This window comes from Psammomys obesus, unplaced genomic scaffold (genome assembly GCF_907164565.1).
Source record: "Psammomys obesus unplaced genomic scaffold, mPsaObe1.curated_primary_1811, whole genome shotgun sequence".
Taxonomy (NCBI): Eukaryota; Metazoa; Chordata; class Mammalia; order Rodentia; family Muridae; genus Psammomys; species Psammomys obesus.
Genome location: NW_026588752.1, coordinates 9079036 through 9096815, shown reverse-complemented (window position 1 = coordinate 9096815; position 17780 = coordinate 9079036).

The window sequence follows — 17780 nt, the reverse complement described above, 5'->3', positions numbered from 1 at the left end:
CAAGCTCCTGAGTGGCTCCTCCCATCCATCCTGCTCTCAGTGGGTGTGCAGCTGGGGGACAGCTGAGTCCTAAAGACAGAAGAGGGCAGTCACACTTGCTTTTCAGGACCAACAGCCTGGCTGACTTACACCAAATACATTAAAGGGTAGGAACTGCCCTATGGTCTCCCAAGACCTGGTCAGTCCAAAGGGACATGTTCGTGCCACTTAGAAATGGTGAGTAGCAGTCAAGATGAATGAGTAGCTGCGGGCTGGCAGAAAATTATGAAAATTTCTGTATTGCTGAAAGTGGTCTCCAGATTCAGCCCCATTAGAATTCCAAGGGAAAATTTTCACAGATCTGGAAACAAAAACCCTAAAGTTTATGTGGAAATACAAAAGATATCTTCAAATAGCAAAGCAATGGAAACTGAGTCCATATTTCATACCCTGCACACACACACACACACACACACACACACACACACACACACACACAATTACAAATGGACCAAAGCCTTTAATGAAAGAGTTCAAATGACAAACCTGCTGGGAGAAAACATTTTTAAGGTACAGGCAAGAGTCTTCCAGAGGGGCCCGGCAGCACCAGAACCAACTCCTGGAATTGGCAGGCAAGAGCCCATGAAATCAAAAGCCTTTTTGCAGCAAAGGAAACAGTTACTGGAGTGAAGAGAGAGCTTACAGAACCACAGTAAGCCTTTGTCAATTTCACTTTATACAAGGAGTAAATATCTAGATATATAAAGAACTGTGAAAATTAAGCATCAGAAAACCCCCAAATCATCTAGCCAGTATGGACGGTTCTCAGAAAAAAGAAAATCATAGATGGCCAATAAAGATTCTTTAAGGCTCTCAACATTTTTAGCCATCAGGGAAATACAAATAAAAATAATATTCTGAGATCCCACCTCATTCCAGTCAGAATGACACCAAGAATAACGATCGAGAAAGCAAATGAGAGCTGGAGAGATAGATGACCCCGGGGTAAAAGCACTGGCTGCTCTGCCGGAAGACCCGCAATCGAGTTCCAGCACCCGTGTGGCAGCTTACAGCCATCTGTAACTCTGGTTCTTAGGGATTCAGTGCTATCTTCTTGCCTCTATGGCCACCAGGCACATTGCGTACAGACACGAGCATCCAACTGCATAAAATTTAAATTTAAAAAGGGGGAAATAAGCAAGAAAACAATAACCAAACATTGGCAGAAATTTCTTACGTGTCGCTGGGGGAGTATGAGCTGTGGCGCTCTCTCAAAACACTACGCATATGCCAGGAGTGCTGGCGCACGCCTTTGATCCCAGCCTTTAGTCTGCGGTGGAAGGCAGAGGCAGGGGGATCTCTGAGTTTGAGGCCAGCCTGATTTACACAGTGAGTTCAGGTCAGCTGGGGCTGTCTTGAAAGAAATCCTGTCTTGAAAGAACTCCCCTAAAAATCCTATAAAAATCTTTGTTCCCTAAACAAACAAACAAACAAACAAACATGCAAACAAACAAACAAACAAAACAAATAAACTAAAAACAGAATGACCTGGAACTGGCTCAGTGATTAAAAGCACTTGCTGCTCTTGCAGAGGACCAGAGCTGATTTCCATTGTTAAGTGGCTCACAGCAGCCTGTAACCCCAGCTCCAACAGACTGATCCCCTCTTTTTTTTTAATTTTAATTTAAATTTTTATTTTTTTATTTTTTCCTTTTACATCCTGGTTGTACCCCCTCCCCTCCTCCCAGTCCCCCCGTTTCCTCCCTGTTTCCCCTATCCTCCCTCCCCTACTCCTCAGAGAAAGGGGAGCCCCACCCCCACCCCAGCATATCAAGTGCATCCGCTTCTCCAGTGGCCTGGCACATTAGCCCCGCAAGGGGGAAGTAATAGAAAAGCAGACAACAGAGACCACGTCTCTGTTTGTTCATGCTAGGCAAGGACCCCTATCAACTTGGCTACATTGCCAGCCGCATTTTCATTTATTGTTTTTGTTGTTGTTGTTGTTGTTGTTTTGTTTTGTTTTTTTCTTTTTTGAAACAGGGTCTTTCCTAGGCTAGGCTAGAACTTTCTATGTAGCCCAGGCTACCTTGAACTCAGAATCTCCTGTCTCCATCTCCTAAATGCTGGAATTACAGGTGTGAGCCACTGTGCTGGGCCCAGTCCCTGTTGACATAGCAACATCCACAGTGCAAAGGCCTTTATATACAGCAGTGTGGCATTTGCCAAGGAGCTGCTCGGCATGGCCTCCACAAACAATTTCTGGGTGATGTCCAGCGTTGGGTGTGTTATCTTGTGTTGGGATGGTAGATAGTACTTTTTCCTGAACTTTAAAAAATGTGTGTGTATGAGTGTTTTGCCTACACGTATGATGGGCATTACATGCATGCAGTGCCCAAGGATGCCAGAAGAGGGCAGCAGATCCCTTCAAACTGAAGTTATAGGTGGTTGTCGGACACCCTGTGGGTGCTGGGAACCCAACCCTTCTCCACTGCCAGAGCAGCTGGCGCTCTTAACTGCTGTACCATCTTCACACACCCCTCCTGAACAGTCTTGATGCATGTTTAGTTGACAAAACCCAGGAATATGGATGTGAACAAAAGGGACCAACACTCCATAATCCTACTAATGCAAGATAGCTGACTAGTCCGTTCCATGCACAGCCAGTACATGATAGACAATGTTGACATTTTTTTTTCTGCAATAAATCTTCTAAGTGGACTAGAACTTTTTGGAGCAGCCCCAGGTTGAAGGGAAAGCTGTGGTAGCTTGGGCAGCAGTGGGACCAGGCCTAGCTCAGGGTCCTGACCCTAGGACTCTCCCCTGTCCACCCCATCTCTGCTTTATCTTTTCTGCTGGGATTTAAGAGAGAGTTGGAGCTCTTTTCCAGCCGAGTAAGGTACACACTAGTGAAAGACCCAAGGAGGCAGGAACCAGAACCTCCAGGCCACACTGAGCACTCCGAGATCCAATGTGCTGTCACCCCGTACATGGGGAACTACTTACCAAATCGCCTTCTCTTTGGACTCCTTTTTCATATTACCCCAATCTGACCTTGGCCGTCTTGTTGCAAAAGTCTTCAGAGTGTCTCCTGGGCTTGAAGCACGGACTTATTTAAGGTGAAACCTAGTATATCCCAAGACTGAGGAGAGTGAGAAGGGCAAGAAGGACGGGTCGGGTGAAGCCATAGCTGACATGAACATGCTTGTTTAGTTCTACATAAAAATTAAACATTTGATGCCACAGGGTGTAGAATAGTTTCAATTTTCAGAACTGATCAATGTTTTTGTTTTATAACTGTCGTTTCTGAGAATGCCATTTTGCATCAATACAGTTAGACATGGCAGATGTATGGGCCATTCCGGAACTTACTGGAAATTCTAATGCCAAGGCAAAATTCGACGAATGACTTTTAAGATTTACTTTTTTTTTTTTTTAACGTATGTGTATTTGCATTTGCGCATGTGCCTCTGTGTGAGTCTACGTGAGTCACTTGCATGCAGAAGCCAGAAAACAGGGCCGACTTCCTGGAGTTGGAGGTATAGGCCGTTGTGATCTGACAGATATGGGTGTTGTCAATCAAACTCGGGGTCTTCTGCAAGAGCATCACATACTCTTAACTGCTGCTCATGGGAATTATTTTTTTTTTAAATAAAATTCATCAGTAATGCAAACAGCTATTTTTAAGATCAAGCATTCTAACACAAGCCAACCAAAGACAGGCTAGTTCGGTGCTGGTGTGTTGAGGAGTGGTGCGGAAAGACCCCGAAAGTCTTCGTTTGCCCCCAGTTACACCTTACTGGTTCTGTAATGGCAGAACACTTTGTGCTGTAAATACATTGTGGTTTGCAGCATACAGTGGTTCTGAGTCTGAGCTGGGGTGGTTCAAGTAGCGTTTGTTGGCCTTTCATGGGATGCCCACATGGTATAATGCAGAGCACATATGTTGTGGGCTCAGAAAGAGGGCAAAGTCCCAAGGTGCTTTAGGGGTGTGGGCTGCCAGAAACAGCCCAGATTTAGTGACGCATTTGACTTTGAATCGACTTTTGTTCATTTAGCGTTCAGAAACCTTTTTATTGTTGTCAAGTTTTTCATGATCCCATTTTCAGTGACCTCATGTGGGGATGTGGCCCAATTTTTTATTTTATTTTGTTTTATGTGCATTAGCATGAAGTTGTCAAATCCCTTGGAACTGGAGTTACAGTTGTGAGCTGCCATGTGGGTGCTGGGGATTGAATCCCGGTCTTTAGGAAGAGCAGATGTTGCTCTTAACCACTGAGCCATCTCTCCAGCCCTGTGGCCCAATTAAAAGAGCTGAGTGAATGCTGGGTAGCTGAAACGCTCAAGATTCAACTTCCCCTTGGGTATTTGCACTACCAAATTGAAAAGGTATTTCCACACCAACTCCTCTGCATGAATGTTTATAGCAGTTGTGACAGCCTAACTCCAGTGAGCTGGTGACCAAACATGCTCTGGGGTACGCACAGAGTACAGCTCAGCAGAGTAAAGAGCATCCGGAGAGCATCAGGCAAGATGCTCAACCACTGATGAGCATCAGCCACGAGGCTTCTCCCCAGACGTAGCCCCTGACGTGGAGAGCAGACTGGTACCTGCCAGGAGACAGCAGCGAGGGCCTGACTGCAGAGGAGCAGCACGGCGGATCGCCTGTGTGATGCTGGAACGGGATAACATCCTTTTGTTGGTTTTTGTTTGTTGGTTGGTTAGTTCTGGTGCTAAGGATTGAACCCGCAGACTTGTGCTTGTTAAGAAAACACTATAGTACTGCACTATCCCAGCCCTCCTTTGACTTTTTATTTTTGAGAAAGGGTCTCACTAAGGTGCCCAGAGTGACCGTGAGCTCCCTCTGTTGCTCGGGTAAGCCTCAGCCTCCCATTAGCTGGGATGGCAGGTGTGTGCGGCCACACCTGGCCTCATTTGCTTTTTTTTTTTTTTTTTTGAGACAGGGTTTCTCCTTGTGGCTCTGTATGTCCTAGAACTCCATCTGTAGACCAGGCTGACCTCAAACTCAGAGATCCTCCTGCCTCTGCCGCCTGAGTGCTGGGATCAAAGGTTGTGTGCTCCTCCACCACCGCCCAGCCCTCATTTGCCTTTTGGTGCTGAATTAGAGCTGGAGTCGTGTGTCCCTTTGCAAGGTGCAGCCTGACGTTCATCCTTTTGCAAATGTCACAGAGTGTACTTACACAAAGGAAGGCGGCTGAGATGCAGGAGGTGATTCAACCCCACGTGAGCACCCTGCTGTATGTGGTCGGACCCACATGTTGTGGGGAGCTGTGGTACTTTGACTGAGAATGGCCCCAACAGGCTCATATGGTTGAATGCTTAGTCACCAGGGTGTGGAAATATTTCCGAAGGATTAGTTGTTGTGGCCTTGTTGTCTGTCTGTCTCTCTCTGTCTCTGTGTCTCTGCCTGTCTCTCTCTCCCTGCTGCCTGTAGAGGTGAAGCTCTCAGCTCCAGCACCATGCCTGTCTAATTCCTGCCATGATGATTATGAACGAACCCTCTGAAACTGCAAGAAAATGAAAAAATTAAAGTTAAAAAAATAAGAAATTTAAAACTTTTTTTTATTTAAAAAAAAAAAATCCAAGTCACCATGGAAGCTGTGGTGTGTCACGGTATGTCACACAGTACAGCCTTTTGCCCACCCTTCTTTACTTGCAAATGTTCATTGCACTGAGTCGTTGGTCTGTTCTGAGGCCTCTGGCTTCCGCTGCACTGTCAATGCTGGATGCTCACCGGTCTCCTCTAGGATATCCTGTTGTTGCCCGGTGTCACGGAGATCCTGTAGCTTTGGACCTGCAGGCCTGGCCCCTTAACAAGCTCCAGCAGTTTGTAGATGGGGTACAGGTTGGGGTGGGCCAACGCAAAACCCTGGATCTGGGCCTGGGTGGAAGCTGAGTTGGTCAGCCCGCCAGTTCTCCTGTGCCTGTGCCACCAGGGCCAGCTCTCCCTAGTACCACAGCCAGTGAGGGACAGGACCGGCTCTAGGCAGCCCTTGGACGTCCATATGGCTCCAGCATCCTAGAGCAGGGATGTCCACGTGGCCCTCGGTGGGAACACGGGCCATGAACATCGAAACAGCTCCCTGTTGCTGCAAGGCCGTGGGACCCAGACATGGCCCTCAGAGGCAGCCTGGCCCCGGACATCACCTTGGCCACAGGTGGCAGTGCCAACCACTCACATCAGACTGTTCCTTACCTCCCTCGAGTCTCCAGTTCTGCCTCTCCTCATAGTGCACAAAGCATTTTGCTTCTCTCTCTCTCTCCCACCTCTCTACCGCATACTTGCCCCTTGGAGGGCAGGCCACTGGGTGGGCAGGTCTCTGGGTGTCTTCTGCTAGCCCACGCTACTTGGCAGTGGGAGGGCCAGTAAAAGGCTGTGTGTGTGTGTGTGTGTGTATTGCTCAGGGGTTAAGAGAGCTTACTGCTTATACAGTTTAGTTTTTTGTCACTCGACACAAGCTAGAGCCACGTAAGAGAAAGCCTCAGCTGAGGGATTGTTCCCACTAGATTGGCCTACAGACACGTCAAGACACATTTTCTTGACTAAGGACTAGAAGGCTCCGCCCAGTGTACACGGATGGTCCTGCTATAGAAGAAAGGCAGCTGAGCGAGCTACAGAGAGCAAGCCGGCAAGCCCATTCCTCCCCTTCTGCTCCGGTTTCTGCCTCGATGTCCCTGCCTTGAGCCCCTGTCCTGGCTTCCCTCGGGGATGATAAACTCTTTCGTCCACTAAGTTGTTCTTGCCCGTAGTGTTATCAGAAAACAAACTAGAGCGCTGTTCTTGTAGAGGACCTGACTTTAATTCCCAGCACCCACACCTGTCACGACCGTCATAACCCCAGCTCCAAGGGGATCCGGTATCTCTGTCCTCTGGGGGCGTCTGCACTCACATGCACACACCCACTCCCCCTCCTATATACACTATTAAAATTTTAAAATCTTTAAAAAAAACCTTTTTATTCAAAGTTTTTCTACTATATACTTTGTATATAGTATATATACTATATATAGATTTTGTATATATACTATATATATTCCCCCTCCCCCAGTTCTCCCAGATCTTTCCCACCTCTCTACCTACCCTACTTTGTTTTCTCTCTCTTTAAAACAAATAACAAACACACACAAAACCACAAAAATGAAAATATGAGTAAACAAACAAAAGACCCGTAAGACAAAAAAAAAAAAAAAAAGCCCAAACAAAGCAAAATGGTCTGCAAAATCCCAATGGGTTCATTTTGTGGGCACAGGGCCTGCTCTGAGATGTGGTTAATATACCCAGTGAGGCACCATTGGAAAAACTGATTTTTTTTTTTCTGCCAGCAGATATCAATAAAGCTTGCATAAAGCTTCTTGATTGGGGATGGGAAACCGTCTCCTTCCTCCTCTAAGTTCTGGGATCCCATCTGGCTGGAGTCTCTGCGGGCTTTGTGCCTACCGCCACGGTCTCTGTGAGTTCATATGTGAATCCACCCTGCCGTGTCTGGAGAGCACTGTTTCCTTGGTATTGTCATCGCCTCTGGCTGTTACCTCTTTCTTCCTCCTCTTCTTCCTGGATCTCTGAGCCCGGGAGGGGAGGAGTTTGATGAAGACATCCTATTTAGGACAGAATGCCCAAAGTCTCTCACCCTCTGCACACTGACCGCTTTCGGGTCTCTGTATCAGTTCCCATCTCCTGCAAGAAGAAGGTTTTCTGATGCTAGCTGAGCCAGACACGGATCGATGGGCAGAGCAGCGTGTCATTAGGAGTCTTTAGGGGTAACTTCAGGTGACTATAAATAAATTTCTCAGCTGGATGCAGCTGTTTGCTTCCTCTCTGGCTGCTCAGGGCACATGCCACATTCAGATAAGTGCCATTTGCCTCCAAAATCGTTCTTGTCCAGATCTCAAAGGCCTCCAATAGTACCCCACAGGTAGCCCTTAAGGGTCGGGCTAGATGAGTGGAGCTTTGTGTCCTCATGTTTCAGGACCCCATTTAGAAATCCATTACAGAAGAGGCCTTGCTTCCAACAGAAAGGGCCAGCCTTTCCCCGAGCCTCTGCCCTGTGCACGGCTGGGCGTGGCACGAACTCTCTTATGCTGGCTCATCCTTGTAGTGGCACTGTGACTGGGGTGTCCCATGTTCACTCTGTAGAAGGTGGGCTGGCTTGCCCAGTGGTTAGTTTACTAGGTTCCAGTGACAAATGGGGACAAGGTGGCCAAGTGTATAATCTCCCAGCTCTGGAGGCAGAAGCCAGAAGGACATGTACAGGGCCGTGTGCCCACCAAAGGCTGTGAGGGAGGGTCCTGCCTGCTCCTTCTAGTTGCATGTGGCTACCTTACAATCTCGATTTTCACATAGTCTCCTTTGAGTATCTCCTGCCTCACAGCTCCCTCTTTCACAAGGATACTCGACATTGGCTTTAGAGTCCCCCGGGTAGGGCAGGAGACTTCATCTCGGTGTTCTTAACCACCTGTGCAAAGACCGTTTTCAAGAGAAGCTCACATTCACTGGCTCTAGGAATTTGGCATGGATAATTCATAACCGCCCCCCCCCCCAACATTAGGCTTGGCTAAGGCAAGATGTGAACTCAGGCTGTGGAGGGAAGAGGGATGGTGGAGTTACGTATTGGTCTCCTAGAACCCCAGATATGAGCCCAGCAGAGCCAGTGTGGGCCCTCCACTCATAGCTTTTTTTTTTTTTTTTTTTTAAGATAGGGACTCATGGGCTGGAGAGATGGCTCAGAGATTAAGAGCACTGCCTACTCTTCCAGAGGTCCTGAGTTTAATTCCTAGCATCCACATGGTGGCTCACAACCATCTATAATGGGATCTGGTGCCCTCTCCTGGCATGCAGGTGTACATGCAGAAAGATCACTCATGGATAGATAGATAGATAGATAGATAGATAGATAGATAGATAGATAGATAAGATAGGGACTCATATAGCCCAGGCTGGCTTCAAATTCTCTGTGTAGTTGACTTTCTGATCCTCCTGCCTCTATTCCTGGGTGCTGCTATTATAGCTGTGTACAACCACACCCAGTTTTGCTGGGTAGTTGGGATTGAACCCAGGGCTTCATGCATATCAGGCAGGCACACTACCAACTGAGCCTCCTCCACAGCCCCTGCCATGAATCCACTTTGACTAAAAAGGAGTGGGTGAGGAAAGGGTCACAGCCCATTTTGTTCCTGGACCTTTGTTCTCTGGCCCATTCTTCTGGACCCACAGCCATGTGTGGGGAGCCAAGGTTCTTGCTAGCAGAAGTGTGGCTTTCTTATTGCTTCTGTCTTCTCCCTAGGGGTGAGTGAGCTTGAATCCTTTTAATGGATTCTTCCAAGATCTCCTCTGTCCCCTGCTCCTGAAGTCTTCAAAGTTCTTCTACAGGCTTCAAAGTCAGCCCTTTTGAGGGAACCTTGTACTTCAGTTCTGGGGTCTCTGAGGAGTTAGCCTTGGGCATGACTCAGCTTCCATCCGAGCAGAATTCAGGGAGGGAGACAGACAGTGAGGTGCTGGGCAGAGGACCCAGTGAATACCCGTTAGCTTTGGAGGGGTCTGTAAGGGCCTCTAGGAGAGGTCTGAGCTTCCAGAATAGTCCTAGGACGGCTCATCATGGACAGCGGTAGCCCCCTTTTGACAGTATTTGGCCACTTTCAGAGGAAAGTTCAGAGGGCCAAAGAATGGCTTGGGAGTGGCTTGAGTAGGGGAGCTTTCTCGGGAAGGCCCCTCTGAGCCACTGTGGAGGGGCAGAGACCAGTGTGAGAGGGACCAGGGCATAGGCTGTCACGTAGAAGGCATTTGAAGTCTGATTTGTGGAGGTTCCAACCTGAAAGCAGAGTGCCGCCTGAGCCTCACTTGGAGATAAGGCGCCCAGCCCAACGATAACAGTGCCCCGCGAGCCAGGCAGGCGCTGGACAGGGATCAGATGGACCAGTAGTGGTAAATATAGAACACGAAAGCCACATGCGGCCCCAGCCTCCTGCTAGCATGTGGCACTCACATATGACAGACCTGAGGTTGCCACCCACTTTTCCAGCCCACCCCTTGCCCATTACACCTTTCACTTCCGGTGTGTTAAATAAACCCGAGGTATCTCGAGCCAGCGACAGAGGAGTGGGCAGCATGCTGGGCAGATCTCACTGTAAGAAATGACACACGCTGGCCAACTGCTGGCAAGCAGCAGCGGAGCCTATAACCTCATCATTCTCGTCAGACTCGGCAATTCCAACCCATTTGGTGGTTTTCTAGTCCCAGAACAGCCACCGTGGACATGCTTCTGGGCCTCAGTGTCTCCTAGCAGCCCTGCGGAAGAGGGATGCTCACTGGTAAAGGGCCTTGAGCAAGATCACACATCTGGGAAGCAGGACTGAGGGCTGCCTGGCTTGGGCAGCAATCACTCTACCTTCCTGCACTGGGTTCCACCTGCCAGGGGTGTCTCCAAGGAATCCTGGCTTGGATGGCTTGGGTGGGACTTGCCTGGGGTCCAGTTTCCTTCATTAGCTGAGCTCGTGGGGTGCCAGGGAAGGGAATCTATATTCGTGGCTAACCTTCAGGACCCCTATTTTACTTCTCACAACAGGGCCTGGTGGGGTTTGCTAGCTTTAGCTCATATTCCAGGAAACAAAGGCTCAGACGTGGAAGAAGTTGCTGAAGGGTTCTTGTGAAGCATCAGGCTCGGGACCCATCAGCGGATGGCGAAGCCAGTGATTTTCCAGCACACCGTGGCTCTCTTTTGAAAGACTACCTCTTGCACCCCACACTCAGCTTCCCCCAAGAAGTCAGGTTCCTGTCTGTCACCCCAAGAGTTCTTGCTCTATCGATGGTTAGCCTGGGCCTTCTGCCCCAGGACTTCCTCTTTGGGCGACATCCCCGAAGCTCTAGGTTCAATCCCTCCTCACACAAAAACAAACACTAAAAACAACAGAGTTTCAAGCAACAAGGAATTAAATTATGTCATGGAAAGGATGGAACTGGAGACGATCATGGTGTTCAGGGTTGAAAACGGCCTTTGAGAACCGACGCCTCTTACGGGCCACCTGGGATTTGAGAGTAGGGCTATTCTCTAACCAGTGGAGGTGGACAAGGCACGAGGAAGGGTGTCCTTAGTGTGTGTCCTTGAGCACCAATGGGAAGACTGTTGGAGCACGGAGACCAGGAGGGGAGAGGAGAAGAGGATGGTAGAGTCTAGAAACCTGGATTCTAAGGGGAAACATCCTGGTTCATAATCTCACACCTCTAATCGCTACTATGGTATTGGCCCTGTCATGTCATACTTGCTTATTTATAATTCTTTTTGTGTTGGTTTGCAACAGACAATACCATGTAACAAAGCACCCTATGGAATCTCAGTGGCGCGCAGCAGCAAGAGCGAAATGAGTTCTGTGATTTTCATAAGCCCTCTGGGGACTGGATGGGTTGGCCAATCCAGGGACACTGTCTCCCGGAACTGACAGTTCCCCCGCCCCTTTCACAGGAAAGGCGGAAGTGCAAGTTTGAGGGCTCAGTTCAGCAGCACACACCCTAAGACCGGAACACGGAGATCAGCATGCCTTCAGCACAAAGAGGTGGCTCCCTGGGCGTGCACCCGCTCTCTTGCCTCTGCTGCCACAGGCTGGCTAACCCTCCATTGACATCCCTGTCCCCATGATCGGGGAAGTGTTGTATGTCCCTGGAAGCCGGGGAGGGTGGCAAGACGGCCCAGCGGGTGGAGATGTCGACACCTGGGCTCGATGCTGTGCAGAGGGGCACAGTTGCTGTGAGTTCTTATGTGCAGGAGCCACGTCACAGCTACAGGACAGCGGGCCACAGCACCCCTTGCAGCTCCCACCTGACGTGACATACCCAGGACGGAGGTCCCCTCACCAGAGCTAGCACCGATGCTCTTTAGACTTTCAGCCTCCAAAAACCCTGAGCAAATAAAGCTTTTAAAAGTAACCAACCAAGGGTGTTTTGTTATAGCACAAGAGTATATATAGGCCAGGAACCTGGCTGAGCTTGATATTTGGAGGCAGGTGTCTTTTTGGTAGCTATCTAGTTACAGTGTAGTGGGAACTTTCAAGATAGCAGCACACACATGAGAATTCTGGGTCCTGTTCTTAAAGGAACAAGAGCACCCCATCCTGCTTTTCCCCATCTCACTGCCCGGAGTGTGGTGGTGGGGGAGCCATCTCAGACCATGAAATCCACCACTGCACATTGACAATGAATCTCAGAATAAGAGCTGAAGAGCTTGATTCCCATCAGGCCAAGAGTTTGGGCAAACCTCGGGCTGAGGATGTAGCTTGGTGGTAGAGCTCTTTCTGGGTGAGTGGCCTTGGGTTTGATTCCCAGCACCGCACTATAAAACAGTAACAGGAAGGAACAAACTTGATACAGAAACCACAAGATTCTGCTCTGCATCATATAGCCGAGGACTGTGCCTTACCCTGATGGAAGGCTGCACGTTCCAAGGCCTGGGCTCAAAGACACCCATGTGGATAAAGAAGGCCTATTTGGTGTTTTGCTCTCACCAGAAAATGGATTCTTTCCACGGACCCCATGCCTTGCCTTTTATTTCCCCAGATTCGGCCATAAGAAACCTTTTGTTCTCAGCTGGACCGCAGAAGCAGCAGCTGGTTCTTAGAAACTGTGTCAGTCAGTTTTCCGTGATTGTACCTAACACCTGAGGTGACCCAGAGATCATTTTAGCCCACAGTGTGTAGCTTCAGGCTGTGGTTTTCGACCTTGTTGCCGTGGGTAAGGCAGGGTGTCGAGTCCTGTCAGCGGCCCATGGCAGCCAATCCGGTGGGAAATGATTAAGAGGAAGAGAGACCCTAATGGCAGGAAGCTTCCTACTAGGGGGTCACCTCTTGAAGGTCCCACCATGCTGTGCTTCAGAATATTTAGGATCCATGCTACCTTAGGAAGGAAGCCATAGGGGCTGGTGTCAATGGTGACAAACTAGAGTGCCGATGCTCCCAGTCAGACTGCTGATGCTCCCAGTCAGACTGCCGATGCTCCCAGTCAGACTGCTGCTCAGCTTCTCTAGTTCACGTCACATGGGAACAAGATCACTCTCCTCGGCCAGGTGTCCTAAGTTCTCAGTGTGTCCCTGGCACACTAGACCATGAGAAACAAGACGGAGAAGAGGGGCCAGTTTGGCTGGCAGAGCCCGCCTTCCTGAGCTAAGCGTCGGGGTGTCAGCAATGAGACTGCTTCCTGTATTCCCAGCAGACTGCACAATGTTACATGAAAACCCAGGCACAGCCTCGGCTGGAGAGACCTGAAGCCAGGACAGTTTAAACGAGACCATCACAGGAGACTCTTTTCGAAATAGTGTGGAGAATGGATTAGAGGGGAGAGGTGGGGCTGGTGTCCCAGCTGATGGGATGCTAGGAATGGACTGTGACAGAGGTGACAAGAAGGCTACAGTCAACCAGGGTACAGGCCAGGGTGCAGGTGGCAGCCACGTGGAGTCGTGTCCAGCTCTTGCTGGATTGCATTTGGTTATGTTTTTGGAATTTGCTGAGGTTGCCTCTTCAACAGGCTTGTGGAGGGGGATGGAGGGGCCCTGCCTCCCAGAGACAGTCACTCCTCTCTATCCAGGGAGTGCACAAGCAGGTTCTCCAGCTGACCTACACCTCCCTACTTAAAAACAAACAAACAAACAAACAAACAAAACAACAACAACAAAAAACCTCTTTAATACCCAGGAAGCTGCTCCAGCTGCCTAGTTTAAGGCCAGGTGTTAGAGCCATTACTGGGTGACACAGACCCAGAAATGGGTGACATTCGGGTAGGTGATTAACACATCTGTGCCTGGTCTGTTCTCAGGCCACCCTGTCACTCCTGTGGTCACGACCTCTGCAAGTTCCATGCAAATTCATGTGACACACCAAACAGACTGCATCCCTTCCCTACGGCCACAGGATCCACTTTGGCCCCTCACATATCGGCACCCCCCACCAAACCCTCCACCAGCAGGAAATAGGGGCTGGTTGGTGCCCTCCTGCCTCCTTCAATGATTCCCTGGAATGCAGTGATACACACCGCCTTGAGATGGTCCTCTGTCCCAAGGTTGGCACTGAAAACTGGCTCCTCCTGCATCTACCTATCAAGTACTGGGGTCAGGCATGAGCTACAAGCACACTAGGTCGTCAGCCTTATTTCAACAAGCAAAAGACCTTCAAGATTTGCCCTTGGTGGCTGAAGGGATGGCTCAGACACATGCAGGCGAACTACCAATGCGCATAAGATAAAAAAAAAAAAAAAAAAAAAGATTTGCCCATGGTTTAGCCTGAGTCAACTTCCTTTTTATTTATGCAGGACAACAGTCCCGGGCTTGCAGAGTACCTGGTGAGTGTCCACTGTGCGCGTGGAGCATGGGGCGAGCATCGATGGTGCACAGGGCTTGTGCAGTGAGTTCCAGGGTGTGTGTGGCGAGTGGTGTGTCCGCTCCATGGGTGCTGAGGTGTCCATCGTGAGTTCTGGCGGACTTCCGCAGCTTTCCGGTGTCTGGTGTGAATATTGCTGCTGTGAGCACAGATCTCCCCACATTTATAACATCTGCTCTGGTTCCTTCTTCCTTTTTTTGTGTGTGTAGGGGGGGTCTTATACCCGTGAGTGGATTTGTCTGAAGCTTGCTGTCTGGCCTAGAAGCTGCGCCGTTCTATAGTCCCTCCATCAGGAATGCCCTATTTCCCTGCAACCTGCAAGATGGAGGGGGCATCTAGTTCTGGCTCTCCCCGTATCCCCTGACTGACGACGCTGAATGGCGTCCCATGCACAGGTCAGCAATTGAGGGGATTCTTTGGGGGAGGTGTCTATTCCACCCACTTACCCATTTTAAAAATCATGGCGTTTGTTTCTTGTTGCCACTGAATCGCAGCAGGCTGGCTGCCCTACGTTCTGGATTAAGGACTACAGCAGACTTGCCGTCTGCAGACACTTCTTCCCATCTCGGGCAGACTTCTGTTCTGTTCGTGGTACCCTTTGACATTCAAAGCCTTTATTTGCGGTGCAGCCAGTCTATTTGCCTGTGTGCTATGGTGTTGTCGTACTGATTCTTTCTTTACAGGTCCGCGTTGCTGCCCTGCTTGTGTCCATTTTCTTGGCTTCCTAGTGATGTGTCGGGGACTTGTTAATATACAGTTTGGGCCACAGTCAGCCGGGGCCTTGCCTTTGAAAATGCTTCACTTTAGTCCTTTGGAGAGACCGATGCTCCAGACTAACACAGCTTGGGGAAGACAGCAGTGCTTCTGCTAAAACAATTAGGAGTCTAGAGGAGCCAGAAGCAGGGCACAGAGGGTAATTGCTTGCAAGGCCTCACCTGCCACAGTCCCAGCGGCTCAACCTGCACTTGACTCCAGACCGCAGGTCCCAGAGGCTGTGGATGAAAGGGCAGAAGATGAATTCCAGGTCTTGTTTCAGCCCACAGCTTGGACAGCTGCGTGGGATGGGGCCCCATGTCCCACAAAAGAATGGGCAGTCCAGCCATCTGGCTGGGGGCTCCGTCAGCCCTTCTCCACGTGTGCTTAAACTCGATTCCCTGGCTTTGAAGATGATTCCTGCGTGGCCAGTGTGCTGATTTCCTGGAGGGTGACTGTCAGGCTGAAAGCCCTCATCCCCCAGGTGGCCCTGCCCTGTCTCTGAACACCGCCACTCAGAGGCGTGGTTTCAGATCAGCAAGATGAGACTCCTCCAGCTTCACTCTTAATGACGACATTGTGGCACAGGGTGGGCATTGGGCCACAGCTGGTCCTGCATATTTTGATGCCGTTATCCTTGGAGCCTTACTGAGCATTTTGCTTTCATGGAAGCTGCCGCTGTGCCTGTCCAGTCTTACTTTCCCCATGAAATATGTCAAATTCTCAGCCTTAACACTGTGCCTTGTGTTCGTCCATTGTTTGTTAGTGTGAAGAAATACCACAGGTTGGGCCAGGTGTAATAGCACAAGTCTTTAATCCTAGCGCTCAAGAGGCAGAGGCAGGCAGATAGGAGAGTTCAAGGCCAACCTGCTCTACATAAAAAGTTCCGGGCTTGTCATGGCTACATAGTGAGAGCTTGTCTCAAAATGAACAAACAAAAAATCCATAGTCGGTCAATTTATAAAGAACATAGGTTTATTTGGCTAATGCTTTTAGAGACTAAAAGCCCAAGCTGCAAGGCACAGGTTCTGGGGAGGCTTCCCCCAGCTGCACCACAAAATAAATAAAAGGATGGACTTTCTGATAAGGTAACATGGGAGTAGAGATTTGAAAATAGGAGACATCCATCAGGCAGCTTCCTAGGGAAGGGCGTTTCTAGTAAAGAAACAGCTAGTGCAAAAACCCTGAGGCAGAAATGGGCTATGGTCATGGGGCTAACATCAAGGAAGCCGATGACTAACAGTGCAATGGCAACAAAGAGTTATAGGATTTTACTATGTATTCTGAAATATACATATATATAGATATATATGTGTGTGTATGTATATAAATGGCCAAGCTCTTCTTCCCCTCCAAATGGTCTTGTCTCTCACTCTGTGGGTGGTGTCTCAGGGAGTGCAGGTTTAAATGCTGTCATCAGCCTTTCCCTCCCAGTCTTGTTCTCTTTTCCTTCTCTAGGGCCTAGGAACATTTTCCGACATTGTCTCTAAATCCTGGGGAGGCTTATTTTGCACAGGTTCATTTAACCAACCCTGGCGTGGTTTGTAAGTGGTGTGAGGGAGGGACTTGATGTCATTTGGTTTGTGACTTATGCAGACTTATGGCCGAATGATCCTGAAGGGCCTGTTCTCAGGGGGTTGGTGGAGCTGGCCTGGTTAGTTCGTGGATGTGAGGATCATTTATAGAAAGTCCACACTTTCCCCACTGGCCTTCAGAAAACACCTGTCTCAGGTCCTGTGTGGCTCTGGTTCTGGGCACTCTTCCATTTCACTGGTATGTCTGCCCTGGCATCACACTGCGGTGTTATCTGCTTCCTTGTCTGACGGGGAACGATCTCTCCACCTCACTTATTATGAACATCTTGGCTATTCTTAGGCCTTTATGCTTCCTCTGAATTTCCGTAAATTTTTAAAATATATTCTTTGCATCTATTGACTGACTGATTTTTTTTTCAAGTCAGGGTTTTTCTGTGTGTAGCCTTGGCTATCCTGGACTCTTTGTAGACCAGGCTGGCCTTGAACTCACAGAGATCCACCTTCCTCTGCCTCCCTGGTGCTGGAATTAAAGGTGTGCACCACCACGTCTGGCCTTACTTTTGGGTTTCTCATGTAGCCCTGGCTGCCCTGGAACTAGCTCTGTAGACCAACCTGGCCTCGAACTCATGAAGAGCCTCCGGCTGGGATTAAAGGCATGCACCACCACCACCCGGCCCCTGCTTTCATTTTATTTGCCCAGGTGTTTTTCCTGCATGTGTGTCTGTGTACCACAGGAATGCTTTGCTTTTGGAGGCGGCATCAGATCCACTGCAACTGGCGTGACAGGTGGGTGTGAGCCTCCGTGTAGGTGCGGGGAACCAAAGCCAGGTCTTCTTCAAGAGCAGCCAGCGCTCTACTGACCCACCAGTGTAGGCTCCTCTCTGGCTTCTAAACTTCCGAAGTTCCAGACAGCATGCTGGCATCATGAGCACTTCGGGATTACAGGGGATTCGTGAGCCACTCAGGGCATCCCGGAGCAGCGAGCATTCATATATGACAAACCTCAAGTCGTGTAGGTGCCTGGACTAGTCAGCTAGGAACCTGGACAGTGGGAAGGGGTCACATAGTCACCAGTAAGACAAATAAGGTGACACCTGTCATGTCTGGTGAATTTTCAGGGAAAGGAGTTTCCTTTAAAGAGGT